Consider the following 23,820-nt stretch of genomic DNA (forward strand, 5'->3'; position numbering starts at 1 on the left):
AAAGTACCTGGGAGCCGATTCCGGCACCTGAAGGAGGAAACAGAACACATGCAGTACAAAATCCACCACGTAACATTTTACTGTATGAAAGCCAGTTGTACTGGCTCATCCATTCATGCTTAAATCTTCGGTGTTGCTGCTCTTCTAATTGAGTAGGAAAAGAAAAGTTTGCAGTATTCTGTAAAAACTTAAGCTTCTCATCATCACGTAAGGTGACTTTAACGGCTCTTCCTGTGTCATATGGGTCATAATATGTTTCAGTCCTTTCTGATCTTTCTTCCTGTGAATTAAATATGCTTTAAATTTCAATATTACGTACAAGTGGCTCAACACAAAAGTATATAGCGTTATTTACACATATAAAAACTTAAATTTATTATGACTACTAAAAAGTCACCATTAGTCTTCCAAAACATTAACATCATATCCCCCAGTCTTGCTCCCTCCCCCTACAAACATTCGTATGGGCGCCCTCGGTAAACGGTATTGAAATGGTCTTGTGTATTGACATGCTTAAAGAAGGTACTAACTCCAGCAATTCCGTACAGTAATGACAAGGAAAAAAGACACAGAACAGTGAAGCAGTAAAGAGTAAGAAAGCAGACAACAATGGCTTCTTCAGACAGTGTTTCAGCTACGTAATGTTACCAGCAGCCCGGAACAAGTGACTGCCATCACCTGACTTTTACCAATTCAGGACTGTCAAGATACTGTTTACACACTGTAACTCTTATTTGTTTGTGAAACTGGTCTGTGAACGGTATTTATGAGTCCAAAGATACATAAAATCTAAGTTTCTCTTAATTTAGTGGCCTTTGCCTGGAAGTTTTGTTTGAAATGTTCCTACAGAAAGGCTTCAAAATTTAGGACGACATTAGCGATCTATGTCAGTGAAGGTCGTTGGTTGGTTCCGCCCTGTGCCATCAGTCGGTCACAGTCAGATTAATAACAGCAAAACCAGGAAAGATTCCGCATCACATTATTTACTGCAGGCCTATAAGCTTTCTTCTAGTAGTCTGAAAAGCTTTTAGTGACTTCAGAAATGCTCTCACATGTTTATAGACTATTACTGAAAGTTGGTAGATCTTGTTGAGAAAGAAAGCTTTGAATAATTTGTAAGGTGACAGAATAAATGAAGGTCAATTTAGCACCTTACATAAGAGCTTTATATATCGTAACGGGAAGGTGAATATGACACCTAACTTAATTTGGCGGTAATGAGCAAATTTGCCTGTAAGTATGTAATGCAAAAGGGATGACACTCAATCGACGGTATTAACACACCGATCATGTAATGCATGTCTATGAGAAGAAGGTGAGACAAGCAGCGAGGAAAAACGTTTTGATTTGGAAGCAATTGTGAGGAGAGGAGAAGGCCACACCACAGGGGGTAGCACGGACAGTAATTAGGGCGCGTCCCAAGGCGGGTCAACGACCGACCGACCAGCTGACTCGGACCCTATTGGTCGAAAAACGCCGTTACACGGAGAATGAAAGAACCCAGGTGGGGAGACAGTTCGGCTACGAGAAAGACAAGACGGAAATTTTTGAGGACTCTTCTCTGACCAGGCGTCAAGTGCAGAACGGGGAGCATAACGCTCTGTACGACGCAGAGCAGGAATTTGTGTGAACACTGCGTTCACAGCGGCTGACGTCCAGCTAGGAGTTAACTCCAACAGCGGAGAAACGAACCAGACAGTTAGCTGATTGTTCTTGAGATAACTGAGAGGGCATTATAATATGCACGCTGCTCCAGCCATGCGCGTGTATATTGCCATATTCCAAGACTAAAGGATGAGTATTTAATTTCTCGCATAATGAGAAACATAGGGAAAAATTCATCAAAGGTTTCATAAGCTTTTGTAGGAATTTCAGAGGAGAGAGCGTCCATGCATATGATAGCTCATCACAGCAAAGGTAAATACCGCGTGCAGAGACGTAAAGTTGTTGGTTCACCAGCTTGTGTCCACTGTCAACTCGAGCGACCTTGGGTAATCTTTTGCTCTACTTGTCACAAAACTAACCATCCTCCGTAGACTTGATTGTCATCCTAAATAGAACCGAACTTTGAAATGGAATCGGATGATTTATCGTAGTACTAACCAACATCATAATGTAATTGTAAGAATAATTTTGTAAAGAAACTTTTAGTTAAAATTTAATATTGTTGTGTTTAGGATTAGTTAAATTTCAGAGGGCAAGATGCATCATTTTCACAACTGTCTTAACATTGTCACATTGTAAACTGTGTAAAAGCGTGTACATCTCTGAAAAGTTTGCAACATTAAACAAATGTCATTACAGCATACACAGTTGTATCCTCAGTCATAGAATAAACAACCACCATCTCACATCTTAAAAATTTTGTCGATATTATTAATACAAAAAATACGCATGGCCAGCTTTAGTAAAAAAATACAACAATAAAGTGTTATTTTTCAGTACAAAATAATTAAATAATACTGGTTTGTGCAGAAAATATTTTACCTCCTTATAGACGAATGGCACCTTTAAAAATTAACCCCACTTTTTATGTTTTCAAGCAGTCGTATTCTTATCATTAGTTATCGATTAAACATAATAGCGCTAATCCTACGTAATTAAACTAATAACTACTAGTAAAAAATTTCAGTAACATAAAGGAAGTGTTATTTAAAATTAAGAAGATATGACTCTTACCAATTGTTCTGTGTTGTCGGAATTGTAGTCTCTAGATGCACATGCCTGTGACGGTTCCAGTTCTATAGCGCAAGCTTCAGATTCCTTACGAGAGTTTTTGGCCCTACGCTCAGGTTTGCCAAAATAATCCGTTAGCTTGCGATTCATTGCAGCAACGTCTTTAAACGCTCACTCCAATCTAGAATACACTATTATTTCAGAAAAAAATTGACACTTCGCGACGCATGATTCGGTCACACTACTCAGTTGCACACTTCAGTAATATCAATAATCGTACTCGGAAAACAAGTGTTCGCTGACAGCACGTGGAAGCGTTGGAAGGATAATTGACTGTTTTTAACAATCGATTGGTCAGTCGATTGTTTTTTCGTGCAGTCGGTTTCTTCACTCGATTGCAGCCGTTATATGAATTTTACACTCAGTTTCCGGGTTTGAGTTATTTCATTTACTTTCTCTTTCGGACTTTTTGGTTCTCATATCAATTTTTGGTTGGTTTTTAAAATTTAATATCAGAGGCTGCCCTTTAAATTTATGTATATATAAATGAAACATCACCTTTTAACACGTTTCTGAAATATCTATGATCAAAGTTGTAAAGATTGTTTTGGAACACCCTGTATTTTCCTTACTTCTTTATTGAGATAATGAGAAGCCGCCAACAATCGGCGATCGTATACACCGCGACGTTGCCCCGCTCGCCAGACAACTGAATAATTTAAATATCATTTGCCTTCTACTGATTGAGCTGTATTAAAACAGTCTTAATTTACGTTCATATTCCTTACTACAAACGCGTACTATGTTTCAACATGAACGTCCCTATAATGCGCTTTCACAAATTCCTGTAACTCTCGTGTGTAGAGTATATCTACTGGTCGGTAGGTAGCGCGCACCCTCTGGCGTTGCCAGCACTACAACGCGTCTACAGAATGTATGTGCCCGGGAAAATACTCGTAATACGATTTGACCCAGATGTCCGGCGATTTTGAAGTTTTTGTCTGGGGTTAGTAATTTAAGTGTTGGTAGGCATACCTGGCATATTTACCTTTCATGATTATTGTAAGTGGTACATTAACATACATCTAGTGGATGATATTTATTGGTTTAGATAGTAAGGTGTTTCCCGCTCTTATTCTTTTGTTAAAATGTGTTTGAAATACACTGCAACGCATATTGCTACATAATTATAAAAAAAAGATTGAATCTGTTGAAGTAATATATTCGCTGATTTCTGAAGTCATTTTATCCAGTATAAAATGGTACTCCATTAAGGGGGGGGGGGCTATAGCCCCCATAGCCCCCCCCTTGCCACCGCCCCTGTATAGTCCCAAAACATTACAACTAAAAAAATGTTCTTATTTTTCGTTTGGGTATTTGGCTTCCTTGTTGTATTCCATTGTGTATTTCATTGTTAAATAAATAATTATGATTACAAATGTGTTTGCAATATTGTGTGAGATATCCTATGTCGATATTTTATGGAAATATGACCTTTAAAAACGGAAAACCTCAAGAGATTGATGAAAACTCTCGGGCGGTCAGCCCGCGCGAACGCTCGCGTGACTATTTCTAGCGCGAGCGCATGAAGGTTAAAGTGATTCTTAAGGTTAGTTAATACATACATCTACAAACGCCAATTTTTGATGTGTCCGACATATATGTTGCGTCTTTCGACAACGTGGTAATAGGCTACATAGTTAGTTTCGATATTATCCTGACTCAAAAACTTGTGGTTTTATGTTTGACAGGGGAACCCACATTAATAAATAATTTGCTCATACCAGATTTAGAAGCGGAGCACGTTTGGTGAATCTGAATAGGACAAGCGACATACCCCCTTTTTCCTCAGTATGTTCACTGTCCAATGGAGAGTCCCACGCCCATCGTACGGAGAAACAGTCACGCCCTAGCTATATTCAGATGAATGATGCAACGTATCTCCACAGAAGATTCTTCTGGCCGCGGTTTTATTTTTATGTTTCGCTGGACTGACACGTGCGTTAACGCCTTTTTCTCCTGCGAAGTCTTCCGCTGCTTTTCGGTCGCTGGTATACCTCTTTCCTTGAAATTACAGAAACTATATAAGTTGTGGTTTCCTTTCTTTAAACTAACCTTCTCAAAGGCATCTGATAGTTCGTTGTACTGAACACCTGCATGCTCCTTTATCCGCATTAAATGGATACATTTTCTATCTTGATTTTTTTATTAATTTCACCCGTCAAAATTGTGACAATTAAGGTGAGATATTCAGTTCCTGTGCTGTAATTGTTCCTAGCTCTTGAGGAGTCTGCAAGAATAAGTGCTTTGCTCAATTTCTGGGCATAAAACAGATACTGCTTACTTACGGCAACGAAAATTTTGCAATGCTGGACAATATTAAATGGCATTCTGTTTGTTTTAGACCGATTTACATCTACATAAATAATCCATAAGCTACCACACGACTGATAGCGGTGGGTATCTTGTACCACTGCCAGCCATTTCCTTTCCTGTTCCACTCGCAAATGTTTGTTGGCGGCAGTAGAATTGATCTGCAGTCAGCTTCAAGTGCCGGTTCTCTAAATTTTCTCAATAGTGTTCCGCGAAAAGAACGTCTCCTTCCCTCCACGGATTCCCATTTCACCACAACACTTTTGCCAGCAGTGCTGTTTCAACAGTGTCGTGAGAGAATTTCTGCTTGAAAGGAACCAAGAGGAGCCTGAGCCGACCAAAAGTCTTGATCCGCTGGGTGCCATGTACTCCGATGGCTTAATTGGAAGGGCACTCCACGTAAATGCCATGTGCCCAGTTTCGAGTCCAGTATATAGTCTGATCTGGTACAAGTGATTATTATTACTGTTTGCGAATATGATTTTTTTTTTTTTTTAGTAAGAGATGTTTCTTCTATGATCCTAGATTTAAGACATTAGCTTCAGAGGTGTGAAAAAAGTAATTCTAGCCAATGAAAACATTTAGTCACCACTTTTACTGAATCTTATTACCGTCATCTATCTTCCTAACAATATCACCAAAAGGTATAAACTACCTAAATGGTCCTGGTAAATGAAAATTGCTGTAAAAATTACAATAATTTTTATTTTAGTTCAAAACAGGACGATAATAGTTTCTCTACTGAAACCAATCAGACAGTCAGATGTAGCAGTTAATTATAGTCTACATTCACTCACGTAGGGCAATTTGAAATAAGATTCAGATGAATTTTAGTAACACCTCTGAAGTTGATTTGAGTCTTCATTTTAGATTTTTGTGATAACAACAGCTATCAATCTGTACGTAGTTTAATTAATGCTGGTTGCAGTTAATTAAAATCAGTTTCATAACCACAAATTTACTGAAAATTTACATATTCTAGGTATAAATGTCTTTCCATGGAACAGTCCAAAGCTATCTGCAGCAAACCCCAATTCTAAAAGCAGCGACATTTTCCTTACCTCCTGCTTCTCAGTTCACCCACGCAGTGTGACTTTCAGTGTGCTAATCGTGCTACGTGCACTCTTGCTGTTTTTCCCTTTACACACACTCTGCTCAAAGGTCTTAACATAGCCGAAATGTATAAGTTACACTCATATGCCTTAAAAGAATATCAACGTGGAAGATAAAATGCCCTTATATGTCGATCACCGAAACAACGACAGCTGTAGAATATGCTGAAAAAAAGGTTATGTGTATTTAGTATAGTACTGTAGTTAGCGAGTAGCCTGGAAAGACTGTGGGTCAGCTGTTCAATTTACTGCGCCTTACAATCAATTGTAAACCTAACTCACCTGCCACGCTCCCTTATGTTGTGTGCAAGGAGGTCGTCTTGGCCCACGGCCAGGGAACGCGATTTGCAAGTGAGCAATGAGTCACGCGACGCGCTCATTACTGCTGGTCAACATGCAGCTCGACTCCTAACTGCTTGCTGCTTTCCACGATGCTGTTCCTACTGCAGTTGTATGAATCGTCCCACGATCTTCATGTACGCTGCTGGCAATTAGATTTGCAACACCAGAATGAACAACAAATAACAAAATTATCTGTTGTGCGAATACTGTACAGTAGGAAGAATGAGTATTTAAATTCGAAGTTGGTTTGTAGGTGTATAGGGTTGAAACTTAGTACACAGTGCTGATGCCTCTCAAGCAACGATGACTAACCTGACTCGACATCGAGTCCAGCTGAGCTTGACGACAGATATGTGTATGTCACTCCACACTGTTCCAGCTCAGTGCCTGAGTTCATGCATAGTTGTGGCATAGCGAGTGATTACGTTTCAGTTTCTCGGCAGCCCATAACCAGATGTTTGCAAAAGTTGAAAGATCTAGAGAAAGTGCTGGTTAAGCTAACAGTCGAGTAACCCTTGTATAACTGGTCAGGATGACACAGGCAAAAGAAATGCCACCCCAAACCATCACTCCTGTTTATCGTATGGCAGGCGACAGTCGTGTTGGGATTTCACCGCTGTCTGGGACGTCTCCAGACACGTCTTAGACCTGGAATCTCACTGACTGGAGTACAGCTGTCTTTAGTGACGATTCACGCTTCAAACTGAGCCTCGATCACCAGCAAAGACATGTCTGGAGGCGCCGCAGCAGTGGTGGGATACCAGCCTGAATGTCGCCTGCCATACGGCCTGACAGCCAGGTGGGATGATCTGTGCAAGCCATTTCATTCCATAACAGGGCCCCCATGGTAGTCATGCACGGCATCCTTACACCACAATGGTACTTCGACGATATTCTACGCCCCGTTTCGTTGCCCTTCGTTTCAAGCCATCCTGGTCTTACTTTTCAGCAAGACAATGCCCGCCCGCGCACGGTGACAGTTTCTGTTCCTTGTTTTCATGCTTGCCAAACCCTACCTTGGCCAGCAAGGTCGTCAGGTCTCTTCCAAATTGAGAACGTTTGGAATATTATGGGCAGGGCCCTCCATCCATATCGAGATTTTGACGATCTAAGCCACCAACAGGACGGCACGATATCCCGCAGATGGACGCCCAAAAACTCTGTCAATCAATGCTAAGCTGAATAACAGCTTGCATAAGGGCCAGAGGTGGAATAACGCGATATTGACTTGCTCAATTTGTGAAGCTCTTTATCTTGAATAAATCATCTACTTTCTCTTAAATTTTAATTATTTGCTTGTCTGTACTTGTAGTCACATCTACCGACTTCCGTTCCATTCTGATAATTCCTTCGTGGTGCGTCGCTTTTTTTGTCTTAGAGTGTACGTGTCTTACCCGTCCAACTTCTCTGACGTTTTATTCTAGCCCAACCGACCGCGTTGCTTTCTACCTTTTTGCTTGATGTGTCTTTCTCGCGTTCAACTAGCCTGTTGAACACGCATTTGTCCATGGTGTGTTGTGAGTGAAATAGTGCAAGGGAGGAAAGAAGCGTCGGTTAACGGTGTTTGTACACACACTGGCTAAAATGCTACACATCTACACTAGTGATGAATATGCAGATATGGTGTATGTTTACGGCTTCTGCGATAGTGCTCCTGTTGCTGTCGTCGGAGAATATCGTCGACTCTTTCGGGCGCGTTGAATTGCTGGTCGTAGAGTTTTCAGCACACTGCGTGAAACAGATGTTTTTCCATGTTCTCATTTTTCTTCTGGACGTGTAGTACAGTGTTCCAAGTTCCCATTTTTCTTCTGAACGTGTAGTTCAACTACATATGGTGTGGGGCGTATGCAGTTGGAGTGGATATGGGGCTGCTCATACGTCTAGATACGATTCTCACAGCATACCGTATGATTACCTGTAACCATGCATGTCCATTGTGCTTTCCGACGGACTTGGCCAGTTCCATCAGGACAATGCGACACCCACACGTCCAAAATTCCTACAGAGTGGCTTCACGAACACCCTTGTGAATTTAAACACTTTCGCTTTCAACCAAACTCCACAGGTATGAAGATTATTGAGTAAATCTGGGATGCCTTGTAATGTGCTGTTCAGAAGAGATCTCCAACCTCTCGTAATCTTACGGATTTATGGACAGCGCTGCAAGATTCATGGTGTCATTTCCCTCCAGCACTACTTCAGACATTAGTTGAGTCCATTCCACGTCGTGCTGCGGCACTTCTGCGTGCAAACAGGGGCCCTATACGGTATTAGGCAGGTGTACCAATTTCTTTGGCTGTTCAGTGTTTAAGTCGCCGTAACACCCAGTGTCACAGCTGAAATCACATCAAATTACTATCGGTATGTCCACTATCTGCTACAGCCACATGCTGAAGCAAGTACAAAATTTTAGAAATTGTTTCTTATTGAGATCTGATTATTGCACCAAAGCCGCAAGCTTAGTGGGTGTCGATTAATCATGCGCTCTAAATTGTTCTACAGGAAGAAATTTCATTAGCTGAGGTTCGATGCATTTGATGGCAAAGCCAATGGCGTGGAAATAGTCCCATCGAATGACTCCAAGACGATATATCCATGCAGGAAACGGGAAACTTTCACAGGCCACTGACGTTTTTCAGAGCCTTGCACGAACCTGTCCGTTTCGAGTGATTCGGTCAAGTCATGATGATATCACAAGTCCGTGTAATGTATCGACGGTAATTAACTGTGTTCTGTTTAAAACTAAATGAGGTGATATCTCATCTGAATAGTTTTGCACAAGAAGTAGTCCTCTGACGCCTGCACGACGGTTTCTTGTGCACCCGTAAGCCACAAATACACACGTGATAATTCTTTGTTCCCATTCCCATATTTACTGATGAGGCAATCCAAATGGAAACGTGCTTTGTCAGGAAGTTATATGCGGTTTCCTCGACACTGAACTCCTCAATCAGCAGCAGGATTTAATTCATAAACTGCACTCGCAGCGACCTGAAGCGGTTGCTGCATTTGAATTCTGTGTGCAAACATTTCATTTTATACACTTGCCGTCGTAATCAGTAAACATACGGCGCCACTTTTCTTGGGCAGTCTCGTCGGGGATGTGGTGACGTTCTTTGTGACCTTCATATTAGTCTTCTGGATAGCTCGTCATGGGGCTTCATCTATGGAACCAAACTTATACGGAGCAGAAACAGTTCATGTTAATTTTAAGAACAACGGTTTTGTTGTGTTTAGCCGCGGATCGTGCTTAATATTAGATGTGCACTGGCAGTTTTTGAGAATAACAAAATGGTCCAAGCAGGCTGTATTCTTTTTATTATCTGTGCGATCGGCCATTTTAAAGCTTACGTCATTTTCAAGCACGTATCGTATTCTTCCAGCTTCATTCTTAAAACACGTTGAGCTGTGGACCCAACAAAACCAAAATTTTAAAATGGGAGTTTTTTCTCACCGTTGTTGTATACTCATCTTGTCGGTGGTTTTGTGATAACATAAATATTCCTCAGTTCTTTATACTTGGTTGCTAATAACAAGGAAACCTCCCCATCGCACCCCCTTCAGATTTAGTTATAAGTTGGCACAGAGCCTTGAAAAACTGAACACAGATCAATCGAGAAAACAGGAAGACGTTGTGTGGAACTATGAAAAAAATAAGTAAAATATACAAACTGAGTAGTCCATGTGGAAGATAAGCAACATTTAGGACACGCTGAGCTCAGGTGCCCCGTGGTCCCGTGGTTAGCGTGAGCAGCTACGGAGCGAGAGGTCCTTGGTTCAAGGCTTCCCTCGAGCGAAAAGTTTACTAATTTTATTTTCGCAAAGTTATGATCTGTCCGTTCGTTCATTGACGTCTCTGTTCACTGTAATAAGTTTAGTGTCTGTGTGTTGCGACCGCACCGCAAAACCGTGCGATTAGTAGACGAAAGGACGTGTCTTTCCAATGGGAACCGAAAACATTTGATCACAACGTCATAGGTCAACCGATTCCTCCACGGGAAAACACGTCTGATATATTCTATGCGATACTGGTGACGGCATGTGTGTCACATGACAGGAATATGTTGTCGACCCACCTTACTTGCACACTTGGTGAATGGGTAAAAAGATTCTTCTACCTTGCTCGATTTAGGTTTTCTTGTGGATGTGATAATCACTTCCAAAGAAGTGAGGAAACCGTAAGAGTGAGTCACATAAACTGCAACAAATGAATGCAACAGTTTCACAGTCGCACAGTTTTCTGTGTGCTCTGTCAAAACATATGTTTTTAACGTTTTCAAATTTTTCCGTGTGTAGACCGTCAAATCCTGCATATGTCCAAGCAAAGCTGAACATGTCCTGGAATTTTGGAGAGCGAAGCTGATTATCTGTGAGTGCCTGAACTCTGATAATTGTCTGAAAATAAAAATTTACACTTTTCTTTGGAGGGAAGACTTGAACCAAGGATCTCTCGTTCCGCAGCTGCTCACGCTAACTATGGGACCACGCCGCACCTAAGTTCACGTAATCCTAAATGTTGCCTATCTTGCGCATGGACTACTCAGCCTGTCCACTGTGCCAAATTATAACTAAATCTGAGGGGGGTGCGATGGGGAGGTTCCCTTGTAAGTAAAATAAATAAGTTAATAAATGTCATTAAGTTCCCAGCTTGGTCCAAGATTTGCGATCTGACGTAACGTCTGCAGTTTGTGCCTCAGTTTCGTTGCATATTTTATCAGGCAGTTTTTGATTTAGCCTCATGAGCCTGAATGGAGCAGTTCCACGTACTTCCGGCATACAAGCCTCGCATGAGATGTTCGATTAGTGAATATAGGACTCAACGGCTCGGTAGCCAACAATGTTAAATAGTTGACCGAGATAGCCGCCTTGCTGTTACAGGACAAGCGTCCATTAGCATATTGCCCCTGCGTTTCTACCACGTTGAAATGTCTGACTTCAGTTCAAGCCTTTTGTACCACGAAAGTGTACTGCAGCGCTATCTGTTGGTGAGTTTTGGTACTGACACTGCAGATTCTTAAACGCTTGACTTCACACAAACGTTATCTACAAGAGTAGCTTTAAGAATTTGCCATCGTATGTTTGCTGTTCCATTTTAAAAATTGTCTGTCTTTTTGTCTCTGTACGCAAAAAATTGCAGCGATGGGGCTTACCACAATCCTCAGTCAACAGTGCAAAGTAAAACGTGCTTCTCACTGGTACTAAACCACAAACATGAATGTTCTTTTCTTTTATCCTTTCTTTATTGTTATTTCATCTCCCTCGCCCCACACGGGCCGGATATGGCCTGTCAGTTATTACAGTTTTCCGCTTTTCAGCTAAACTATTTTGAAAATTTAAAACAAGGTTTTTTTTTCTATTGGCCTTAAAAATTAATTATTTTTCACGGAAAGATAATACGGTTGGTAAGATACGTAGGTTAAAAGATAGATGAATTATTTTTCGAATTCTAAAATGTTTATGTAGAGTAATGAGCTCGTGGAGACTTCCAGGGTTATGGGTATTATAGGACCTGTAGGTTTTTTGGTGGGATGTACTACGGGATTTATGTATGTAGACCTTTGGTTGAGGAATTTTGGAGGATGATGAGGGAGAGTTTCCGAACCAACCTTAAGGGTGTGACTGGAAGGAGTGGTGAAGACGAGAGCCCTGCCAACGGGGTAAGTGTGGATTCTGCTACAGCTGGTAGCACGGGTATATATGTGGGCGGATTTTGTGGAGGCTACGCAACCTGTAGAATACGTAGGGCTTGACAGAATCATGGAGGAACAGAAATCCATGCTCCATTTTCATAGCAGAGAACGGGTCGGATCTAGAATTTATGGGTGTAGAGGATTATTTAAGGCGGCGGTCCCCATGTTCGGCCTGTTAGCACTTTCAGTAGTGTTAGTCTATTGTGGGCTTTCTGTGGATGGTTAGTATGCGACGTTTCCATATTAGTTGGCTAACAAGCGGTAGTTCGATATACTGTAGCGTGTGGAAACTAGAAAATGAGGAGCCACTTAAATGTATTGAATTTCAATCATCATCGTCATATTCATTTCAAGCATTAGCCCTTTTTTGTTTTGCTGTTACGGTACCCGTCGCTTCCTCGGTCTTCCTTGACTTCTTCTCGCAGCTGGCTTAAATCTTCTTATCTGAAAAGGAAGTCATGCTCCATCCATTCTTTCAAGATGATCATATAATTTTTCCTTTTTTCTCATGCTTTATATAACCTCCACGCTAGTGTTGCCGTTTGTGAATGCACGTTGGCGTCGAATAGAGACAGGGGTCATATTAATATGTATTTCTAGTTTGTCTGTTTTGTAATTCAGCGATGGGCTTTTACCTGAGTACAGTAATCATGCAATGTGGAGATGAAATTTTGTGACACGTGAAGCTGCTGATTAATTTAATTTGAACTGTAGAAGCGTTTTCGATCAGAGACCATTTCCGGTATCGTTACGGATAAAGGAATATTTCCATGATTCACATGTTTATCAATATGTCATTTCTAAGATTTATCGTAGGTACGGAAGACAAACAACAAAAACTATTTTAAAGTCATCATGGTTTCACTACCGAGTTGATTTGCCTTTTTTATTGTAAATATTTTTTGTTATTCTGTATGCCATTTCCTTTTGTGTTTTATGCCAATTATGCTAGACTTTTCTAACTTGGTCTCTCTAGTTATCTCTCCTAGTTGCTTGAAGTTTTTGACCCCTTGTATTTGGCCAATGTGATTGCAAATATTCTGGTACATTTAGATTTTTCTGCTTAGATTCTTAAACCTGCTCTACTAGCTGTCTTTTCAAATATGTTTTATTGTGAAACAGTCGCACATACTAAAATTCGAATCTGAACCAAGCTGATGAAATGTTCAAATGTGTGTGACATGTTATGGGACTTAACTGCTAAGGTCATCAGTCCCTAAGCTTACACACTACTTAATCTAAATTATCCTAAGGACAAACACACACACCCATGCCCGAGGGAGGACTCGAACATTTATGTAATGATTTATGAGCTGTTTAACTTATCGCGAATGCATATATAAATAGACCACCACTGCAGCCGTACGAAAATGATCGTCCTAGCTAATTGGTCAAAGCGTAACGCGAACGGTCTGTTAACGTTAAGGTTGCATAAGTCAGTTAATTGAATCGTTTTATCTTTTTGACAGACTGTATGATCTGTAGGAATAGTACCGTCACTATTGCTTAAAGACTTTCTTTGTATTATGATATATGTTACAGCTCTAGCCGTCTTGAGACACAAAACCAAAATTTTCGTAAAGAAGTTCAGTTTTAATGTAATAAATCAGTGGACGAAGAGGGCGTTTCTTCCTTAATTGTTTTACTATGTACTTTATTTATAAAATCCTAAGTTTCTACCTGAAGAAGACAAACCTCGAAACATGTAGCATGTGATCGTACAGTACAACAAAATCCTTAATCCATTTACACTTTATACACAGTGGTCACTATGATCACGGATTCTTATGAAGAATTTATTTCCTTTATTAATAAACTTTATGATAATTTATAAATACGACAAAATTGCTTCGAAACATTACCTTGAAAGTAATCGCTCAATAATTACGCAGAAAAATGCGCTAATTCATTGCTGAAGTGTTCCAAAGTGAGTTATATCAAGTTCCATGGAGATAAAGAAGACATGGCTTTACACACAGTTTTTGCAAGCGATTGGAGGTCGCAAGGAAGTCAAACTCATTGCACCAGTATGCGTATCTGCCAGACATTCTGACTTGAAAAGATAGAGAGTGAGAGAGAGAGAGAGAGAGAGAGAGAGAGAGAGAGAGAGAGAGGGAAGAGAGAGGGAGAGTACTACAGTGATATGACTAATAATCTTTTAACTAGTGGGAATTCCAGGAAGCAGCGAGGGCGACGTAAGGTAAGAAAGATGGTATCGGTGTTTTCACGGACAGTGGGTGTGCCGCTTGCGTGACGGAGATATAGACGGTCGAAATCGTATCAGGTGATCCATGAGTCATGGCCAAACGTTATCACTTGAACGAGAATAGTATCAGGTAATGGATCAGTGTGAATCTTTCACTTCGATCTACAGCCTGCATTATCTGTCTGCTGCGAAGAGCTGTTGAGGGTAGGAATTCCCTGAGTGCGACCAGCGGCCACACCTGTTTGATTGGTTATGAGAGCTTCAGGGTCACCTTGGCTAAACGTGTCGTTGTTATCAGTAACCGGCGGTAGAGTTAAGCTCCTTTCTTTGACCTTCGGGCGATACTTGTAATGAGCTTAGTCCTTCTTCCTTGACCTTCAGGCAACATCCGTGTGGCTGGTGCGAGCAGCCTGTCCTCATGTACCTCCTCAAACACACGAAATTCCGCCGCCAGAACTTTGTTTCCAGCAAAAACGTATCCCAACACCTCACTTTATGTTCCATCCCCGATAAAACGTACCGGCAATTACGTCGCTGTCATCACGTTCCACTTCCCTTACATCTCCAGACACTCCATTTCCAGGGTAGCTTCAGCCACCTACCTCTCCCAGGCCACGAAATCATTCTTGAGATCTAACGGTTTTATCGACTATAACATATGCTGCATCCTCTGTTTCAAGTAAGTCTACATCCCACCCTTTCTCTGCCTAACTGCACTTCTATCCACCTCCTACCATCTGTCTATTCCCCTTTACCAGAACACATCCCACATTTTTTCTTCTATCACATTCTGTCCAATCCCTTCTGCATCCAAATGTCTCATCCAGCTACTGTTACCAGGAGTTTTCAGCACCGTCACTCTTGCAGATTACGACACTGCTCCTACATCCTCATCAAGTTATAGTTCATAGTTATTATTCCTACGTCTGTTTCTTTATTAGTGCTTCATCCCTCTCAAATAAGTCTACATCCCACCCTTTCTCTGCCTAACTGCACTTCTATCCATCTCCTACCATCTGTCTATTCCCCTTGGAGTGCAAGGAGAAGAATGGAGTGTAGCCATGTATGGAAGTGAAACATGGACGATAAATAGTTTGGACAAGAAGAGAATAGAAGCTTTCGAAATGTGGTGCTACAGAAGAATGCAGAAGATTAGATGGGTAGATCACATAAGTAATGAGGAAGTATTGAATAGGATTGCGGAGAAGAGAAGTTTGTGGCACAACTTGACCAGAAGAAGGGATCGGTTGGTAGGACATGTTCTGAGGCATCAAGGGATCACCAATTTAGTATTGGAGGGCAGCGTGGAGGGTAAAAATCGTAGAGGGAGGCCAAGAGATAAATACACTAAGCAGATTCAGAAGGATGTAGGTTGCAGTAGGTACTGGGAGATGAAGAAGCTTGCACAGGATAGAGTAGCATGGCGAGCTGCATCAAACCAGTCACAGGACTGAAGACCACAACAACAACAATCCCTCACATCGTGTGGATATAAGTGGGCTGTCAGTACTGTAAGCATTCCGTTCTTTAAAAAAGGGATTTCTATATACATACAGCTCAAATAGTGTAATTGAAAAAGGCGAAACATTTACATATAAATACATATCAATCCTTTTTGATTAAAGGAGACCACTAACGGAAAAAAGAAGTGTTGAATTATTGATAGACTTACACAAAAAGAAAGAAAACTTATTAGTTTTTGGTGGAATCCTTTCTCGAGCTGGAGCGTAAATACACATGCACACACACATACACACACACACATTCATACAACTACACACAGCTATGCTCCTACATAATGTCAGTTGGATGCACAATGCCAGTACTGCATTTCGGTGTATGGATTAGGTTGTGGTGAGGGCAGTGTTGGATTGGATGGATGGTGGAAGAGAGAAGTGTGTGAAGCACTGGTGTCACAGATGGTGGGGAGCAGTAACTAGTGAAGGTAACATGGGAATGTGAATTGGGAGGATGTGGCAGGAAGCAAGATGGGGTAACTGTTGGGTGAAGAATGTGGGCACAGTGGGTTACTTGAAATTGAGGACAGGATTATTATGGGAGTGAAAGATGTGTTGCAAGGACAATTCCTATCTGCCTAGTTCAGAGAAGCTGATTGTGGGGGAAGGAGCCTGATGGCCCAGATTGTGAAGCAGCCATTGAAATTGAGCATGTTATGTTTAGGCCACTGGCAAACCAGCTGCCTCCCTCTGAGCCGCCAGCCACTCAAGCTAACCCCTATTCCTGCTTCCTGTCTCTCTGTCTCTCTCTACCCACCCCAGCTGACAGAACCTGAACTACAGTACAGCCCACCTGCCAAAATGCAGCATTGGCACTGTGTGTCAAACTGGCATCATGCACGCCATGGTATGTGTGTGTGTTTTCTGTGTGTATTTATACTCTAGCTTGAAACAGGATTACTCTGAAAGATTTCTTTCTTTTTGTAAATGCCTATCAGAGACTCAGTGCATCAGCTTTCCAGTCACTGGCCTCCTTTAATCGAAAAGTATCTACATTCTGCCAGAACTTTGTTGCATTTACATATGTTTTTAAGATTATTAAAATGATTGTTTTCATTACGTTATAAAAAAGTCAAATCAATAAATTTCATCCTTTTCAATTAAAACCAAAAGTAAGGTAAGGGTCTATTCTGGAAAAGGATAGTTAATATGAGGGAAATTAAGGCATTCTACAGGGTTGAATGTTGTGGACATAAACAAAGGGGGCTCTGGTGTGTAGTAACTATAGATATGAGCGTAGGTATTGGAGTGAATGGTAGGAAACAGAAATGGGTTAGGATATTGGGGTGTGGCTCAGTTTAAAGTTAGGGCTGAAGTGAGACAGCTAATGACAAGTAGGGTAGGGGGATCAAGGACTTGGGGGAGGGGAGGAAGAGATGGTAGTAGACAGGGATGAGTTAGATTTGATGGGATGGATGATTTGGTGTTTACTGGGGAGGATGTAGTTGTCTGAGACAGGTCGTTGGCTGAAACTTCGCTGTGAGAAGACTTGGGGTGAGTGCAAGTGTAAGGTTGGTTGCTGGGAAATTAGGAGGAAAACAATTGCCGTTTTGGAGTCGTGTTTACAGATGGTGAAAATTTTACAGAGGTCTTCAGCATGAGTGAGGACTTCGTTGAGATGCTAACGTATACGTGTGAGAGAAGGTACAGATGCGGAAGACGGAGTGGGGCAGTCGAAGAAAGAATAGGTTGGATCAATATTTTATAGGTGTGGAGGATAGTGGATGGACGTAATCACTTCTTGGCAATCTATTTTTTATATTTATTGTTTTATCAAAGATTGAAGAGCGACGACATAGCCGCTGTCAGCCCGAATTTCTATTTAAGGGAATATAAATAAAGCATAAATACAAAAAAGCTCTGTCTGTAATCACCTGCGTCCTCCTCTACAGGGAAAGACGGATTCAGAACTAAAATGCTTTAGAATTCGAACGTGAGACCTGTAAGTGAAGTGTTTTATATTCTTGGAAAAGGCAAACATCTGCATTTACACGCTAAAGAAGACTTAAAAAAGGATCATACTAAGTAGTGCTTTATCACCAGTAAAACAGTTCAGATACTTCTCAGGAAGTAATATCCACTAACTTTAATCTTGTAAACTATTGCAGCCTCTTGCTCTACTCTGGAAATAACAGCGTGTTTTTGCCGGCAGGTGGCAGTGCTGTAGTGATTGAGACTATGGTCTATGCAGTGGGGTAAGTGCTCAAATACGTCTTTGTACTTTGCTCCTTCCTGTGCGAGGGTAAGAATAAGTTGAGATCATGAAGCCTCTGTTTTCGAAGTGTTAAGGGTGTACACACTCTTGGGAAACGAGCATTTCATGAACCGCTAGTGAACATGTTGCTCGGAATGTATATACACTTTTACATTATGACTGCTGCTATTAATTTCAAACTTTTACTAATTCTTCATAACAAACTAAAGAAGATAGTAAATGTATTTCGAGACTGTTGTAAGCATGCCCAATTTTACTCAGTTACCAATATGACGTTCTATAACGGACATCAGATATCATTATAGCATGTCTCTGTGCAGTGAATGCTTTATGTCCTAATGTGAAACTAAGTCGCCGGCCGCTGTGGCCGAGTGGTTCTAGGCACTTCAGTCCGGAACCGCGTTGCTGGTACGGTGGCAGGTTCGAATCCTGCCTCGGGCATGGATGTGTGTGATGTCCTTAGGTTAGTTAGATTTAAGTAGTTGTAAGTCTAGGGGGCTGATGACCTCAGATGTTAAGTCCCATATTGCTTAGAGCCATTTTTGAAGCTAAGTCACCCACTCCAGTCTCTCCCTGATCCATTTATATATTTTCTGATTTCTCCAAGCTAATCCAAAATGTGCTTCTTCTATTACTCGCTTAGTGGCCTCAATTTTTTATTGGTTCTTCCCATTAATAAACAATGATTGTAAACTTCCCTTTTAAGGTACAATCGAAGCCCCTTTCCACTTCAGCAAAAGCAAACATGCAAGGAAAGAGCAGACCTTCTTGGACAATGATTGTTCCGTTTTTAGACATTCCCCATCCATCCAAAATTCTTTTCCAGGCGAATCAGAACAGCTGCAAGGTGTGTCTTTCTTAGTACAAGGGAATAAGGTACTGGGTCACTTCCCTTTGTGTGAAGAACTGATGCACTCCTGATGGAAGCGGTCCGGCTCGGCCACGATACCAGAGTAAACGAATCCAAGACACGCTGAAGTTGGGAGCACAACAGTGTTGCAAGCCAAATACTTGTAATAGTTGTGTTTCCCTGGCTATCGTGTTTTTGCAACAATTTTATATCAGTAAGTCTTGTAGACGTTTTATATTACTTGTTTGTTCCAAAAACGTAGCAAAGGTAATGTATGACGGTGGTAAATGTCGATGTCGTTCGATCGGTATGAGCTTCTGAGCCTCACACTGTGTGTGTAGTTGAAGTGAAGAGATCGAGTGGAAAAAATGGTTTTATCGCATATGAAGAACGTTGCTGAGAACGTGGAGGAGCGTGAGCGGAAGATTTTGAGGAACTGCATGTGAGCTGAATAGTGAACCAAGGACTTTAAGTCATCGTCACACAAGACGAGGCAGCTAATATTGATGTGGGGATGGACGGGAAATCCGACCGCATGAGAGACAGTACCGTCAGCACATGGGACGAGCTGATTAACGCTCTCCAGCGGCACTTTTCGGCTTTATTTGGTTGGCAGGCCACACAAGTTTGTTTACGAAAATGCTCGCCATAAAATTCCTACGTTTGTTAAAACGCAGATTTCCTCTCATGTCCATATGCTAGACATATGGTTCTGTCTGTAGTATACACAAATAAAAAGCTTCAATATCGATGAACTTGAAAAAAGACAATTAAACATATACAGTCAGTAAGGACGCCATCTAATAAAAGTTCACAAAATCGAACAAACTCTCTTCTGACTGAGAGTGCACTTACATTTACAATATCAGATGTTACAGAAATTATTTCTATAAATTTAATTGGCCCCACAATCTTTTAGAAAACGCGAAGGTGAAGAAAAATGAATACATCAGGATGCGAACCCACTACCCACTGTTTCGTGGCGTGGCACTCTAATCGTCGATAAGTTATTAATTGCCATTTAATTATAACAATTGTTGTTGTTGTTGTTGTGGTCTTCAGTCCTGAGACTGGTTTGAAGCAGCTCTCCATGCTACCCTATCCTATCTTCATCTCCCAGTACTTACTGCAACCCACATCCTTCTGAATCTGCTTAGTGTATTCATCTTTTGGTCTCCATCTACGATTTTTACCCTCCACGCTGCCCTCCAATACTAAATTGGTGATCCCTTGACGTCTCAAAACATGTCCTGCCAACCGGTCCCTTCTTCTTGTCAAGTTGTGCCACGAACTTCTCCCCAATTCTGTTCAATACCTCCTCATTAGTTATGTGATCTACCCATCTAATCTTCAGCACTTTTCTGTAGCACCACATTTCGAAAGCTTCTAATCTCTTCTTGTCCAAACTACACTCCTGGAAATGGAAAAAAGAACACATTGACACCGGTGTGTCAGACCCACCATACTTGCTCCGGACACTGCGAGAGGGCTGTACAAGCAATGATCACACGCACGGCACAGCGGACACACCAGGAACCGCGGTGTTGGCCGTCGAATGGCGCTAGCTGCGCAGCATTTGTGCACCGCCGCCGTCAGTGTCAGCCAGTTTGCCGTGGCATACGGAGCTCCATCGCAGTCTTTAACACTGGTAGCATGCCGCGACAGCGTGGACGTGAACCGTATGTGCAGTTGACGGACTTTGAGCGAGGGCGTATAGTGGGCATGCGGGAGGCCGGGTGGACGTACCGCCGAATTGCTCAACACGTGGGGCGTGAGGTCTCTACAGTACATCGATGTTGTCGCCAGTGGTCGGCGGAAGGTGCACGTGCCCGTCGACCTGGGACCGGACCGCAGCGACGCGCGGATGCACGCCAAGACCGTAGGATCCTACGCAGTGCCGTAGGGGACCGCACCGCCACTTCCCAGCAAATTAGGGACACTGTTGCTCCTGGGGTATCGGCGAGGACCATTCGCAACCGTCTCCATGAAGCTGGGCTACGGTCCCGCACACCGTTAGGCCGTCTTCCGCTCACGCCCCAACATCGTGCAGCCCGCCTCCAGTGGTGTCACGACAGGCGTGAATGGAGGGACGAATGGAGACGTGTCGTCTTCAGCGATGAGAGTCGCTTCTGCCTTGGTGCCAATGATGGTCGTATGCGTGTTTGGCGCCGTGCAGGTGAGCGCCACAATCAGGACTGCATACGACCGAGGCACCCAGGGCCAACACCCGGCATAATGGTGTGGGGAGCGATCTCCTACACTGGCCGTACACCACTGGTGATCGTCGAGGGGACACTGAATAGTGCACGGTACATCCAAACCGTCATGGAACCCATGGTTCTACCATTCCTAGACCGGCAAGGGAACTTGCTGTTCCAACAGGACAATGCACGTCCGCATGTATCCCGTGCCACCCAACGTGCTCTAGAAGGTGTAAGTCAACTACCCTGTCCAGCAAGATCTCCGGATCTGTCCCCCATTGAGCATGTTTGGGACTGGATGAAGCGTCGTCTCACGCGGTCTGCACGTCCAGCACGAACGCTGGTCCAACTGAGGCGCCAGGTGGAAATGGCATGGCAAGCCGTTCCACAGGACTACATCCAGCATCTCTACGATCGTCTCCATGGGAGAATAGCAGCCTGCATTGCTGCGAAAGGTGGATATACACTGTACTAGTGCCGACATTGTGCATGCTCTGTTGCCTGTGTCTATGTGCCTGTGGTTTCCAGTAAGTGTTCCGTGTCATAGAGCATCCCAAGTTCTTCATGCCACTGTTCTCTGTCCTCCTCGCATACAGACAGGAAGTCAAGGAGAAATATGGAGGTTGCTATAAGAAGGGGTTATTAAAAAAGCTGTGTTCATTTATAATAACCTTTTGCGAGTGGTGGAAAAGTAGGATGGATTGATACGTCTGGAGCCCGATTCAAGACAAATTAACGCAATAATCTTGTTAGAAACGGACCGTCTGGAGCTCGAAGGTCTCATACAGAGATTCCATGGTGTTAAGGTGTTGTCATCAGTCGACCTTCGATCGTGTTTTTGGCAGGTCGAATTTCATCCATTGTGTTGCCAGTACATGGTAATCTTAGTTGAAGGGCGTTGCTACAAGTTTCGGCGATTGCCATTTGCTCTCAATATATCGTCTGCAGTGTTCATTAAGAAACTGGACAGTAATTTAACAGAGAAATTAAAGAACGGCATCATGTGCTATGTTGATAATATCCCGACCGCAAAGGCAGATTGGCGAGAACGCAACAGGATGTTTGGGTAACTTCTCGGTGCATTAAGGAGACACAGTGTCACAATTAACCTCAAGTAATCGTGTTTTGAATCGCAGAAAGTGATTCTTAGGCACGTGATCTCTGCAGAAAGGATTGCACCGAACCAGACAAAGATGGACACTACAGCACCAAACCCGAGACCAATGACCAGGAAGGACCTAAGAGGATCCCTTGGACTCGTAGATTTTTGCAAGAGATTTATTAAGACAAAGAAGATGCAGCACCATGGCTATAGGACATAGGACGAGGCTGCTGATATGAATTCAATGCACTGGTCGCATTTCAGGAAGTCATGGAAGAAGAGACTTTGGTGAATAAGATAATAGCATCTGGTAACTGCATCATGCTCATAAAATGTGTACATAATTATTCAGTAACGTGGTTGGAGGCCTCGGTAATCGTTTGCTCTTTCATAAAGCTCAAAAATTTCCTGCTCGGACACTAGACTCGTGTCTACGTTGCCCTTGAATTTTTGCTGTCGACAAAATTATTACACGACAGGCTGACTTACTGGGTTCTTTTATTGCAACAGTTCGACTAAGGCACCACACAAGTACCTCCAGAAACGAATGTGATCCCGGATGCCCTTTCGCATTCACCCATTGGCAGAGAAGCTGCAATGATTGAAGATGTCGAGGACAGAAACTTCAGTCCCTTCTGCTTGCGAGAAGTAGCATTCTCGAGTTTCATTATGGCACCGTTGCCAGATATAAAAAGGGAGCAGGAAGCAGGACAAAGGTCCGGAATTAAAGTGACTGAGGGGGATTTGGCATAACCGTCAGGTAGTCCACAAATGGATGTTCTATCTCGTGAGAAAGAGGACCTTATTACATAGGTGGAATGTAACCAGCACAGTGTGGAGTCTTTGCATACCAGAAGAGTTAGTCAGTAAGTTAATTTGGTACATCCACTTTAATTACTGTCATTTAGGACAGTGAAAATGCTTCCCTACATCGAAGGACTTTTGCAATTTCAAGAAAATGGAGAAACTGATTTGGAAGATATTATCTGTATAGCAAGACCTCTGACTAAAGATTTCCTGACACAAGTAGGTAGAGTGGATAACATCATCACAGATAACGGGGCTCAGTTCAGGTCTCAGTGATGGGTGGAGAGTCTGGAGAGATGTAGGATGGTACATGTTTACATATCGGGACAGCATCCAAGTTCTAATCCTTCGACACGATGGATGAAAGACCTTGGCAATATTTGTCGCATCTACTGCCACGAACAGCACAGCTCATGGGATGTGATGCTGCGGGATTTCCAAAAGGTAGTGAAAGAATTTCCACATGGTTCAGCTCTCCTGTGTTGAGGAACAGAGAACTGCCAGAGAAAATGCAAGAACTGGTAGACTTTCCCCGCGGTAGACAGATTCCACACCGAAAAATAACTGAGTTGGGACTACAGAGGATACGGGAATCTGTAAGGAGGAGGAAGGATCGAGAAGAAGGCTCGGAGCTGCGAACTGCGCATAGGGGAAAAGATTCTGGTCAAATCGCTTAGAATTTCCAACAAACAGAAGAAGCAACGCTGTAAATTTTGGAACGTGTATAAT

General features: G+C 42.4%; 1 long non-coding RNA gene across 1 annotated transcript in view; it reads left to right on the forward strand.

Moving 5' to 3' along the window:
- LOC124619934 overlaps positions 1–23,820 on the forward strand; it is a 253,005-nt gene that overhangs the window by 166,495 nt on the left and 62,690 nt on the right. Inside the window, exon 2 of the long non-coding RNA XR_006980167.1 lies at positions 18,069–18,111. This is a non-coding gene — a long non-coding RNA (uncharacterized LOC124619934). The remainder of the gene's footprint in view (positions 1–18,068; positions 18,112–23,820) is intronic.

Source organism: Schistocerca americana, chromosome 6 (genome assembly GCF_021461395.2).
Source record: "Schistocerca americana isolate TAMUIC-IGC-003095 chromosome 6, iqSchAmer2.1, whole genome shotgun sequence".
NCBI lineage: Eukaryota > Metazoa > Arthropoda > Insecta > Orthoptera > Acrididae > Schistocerca > Schistocerca americana.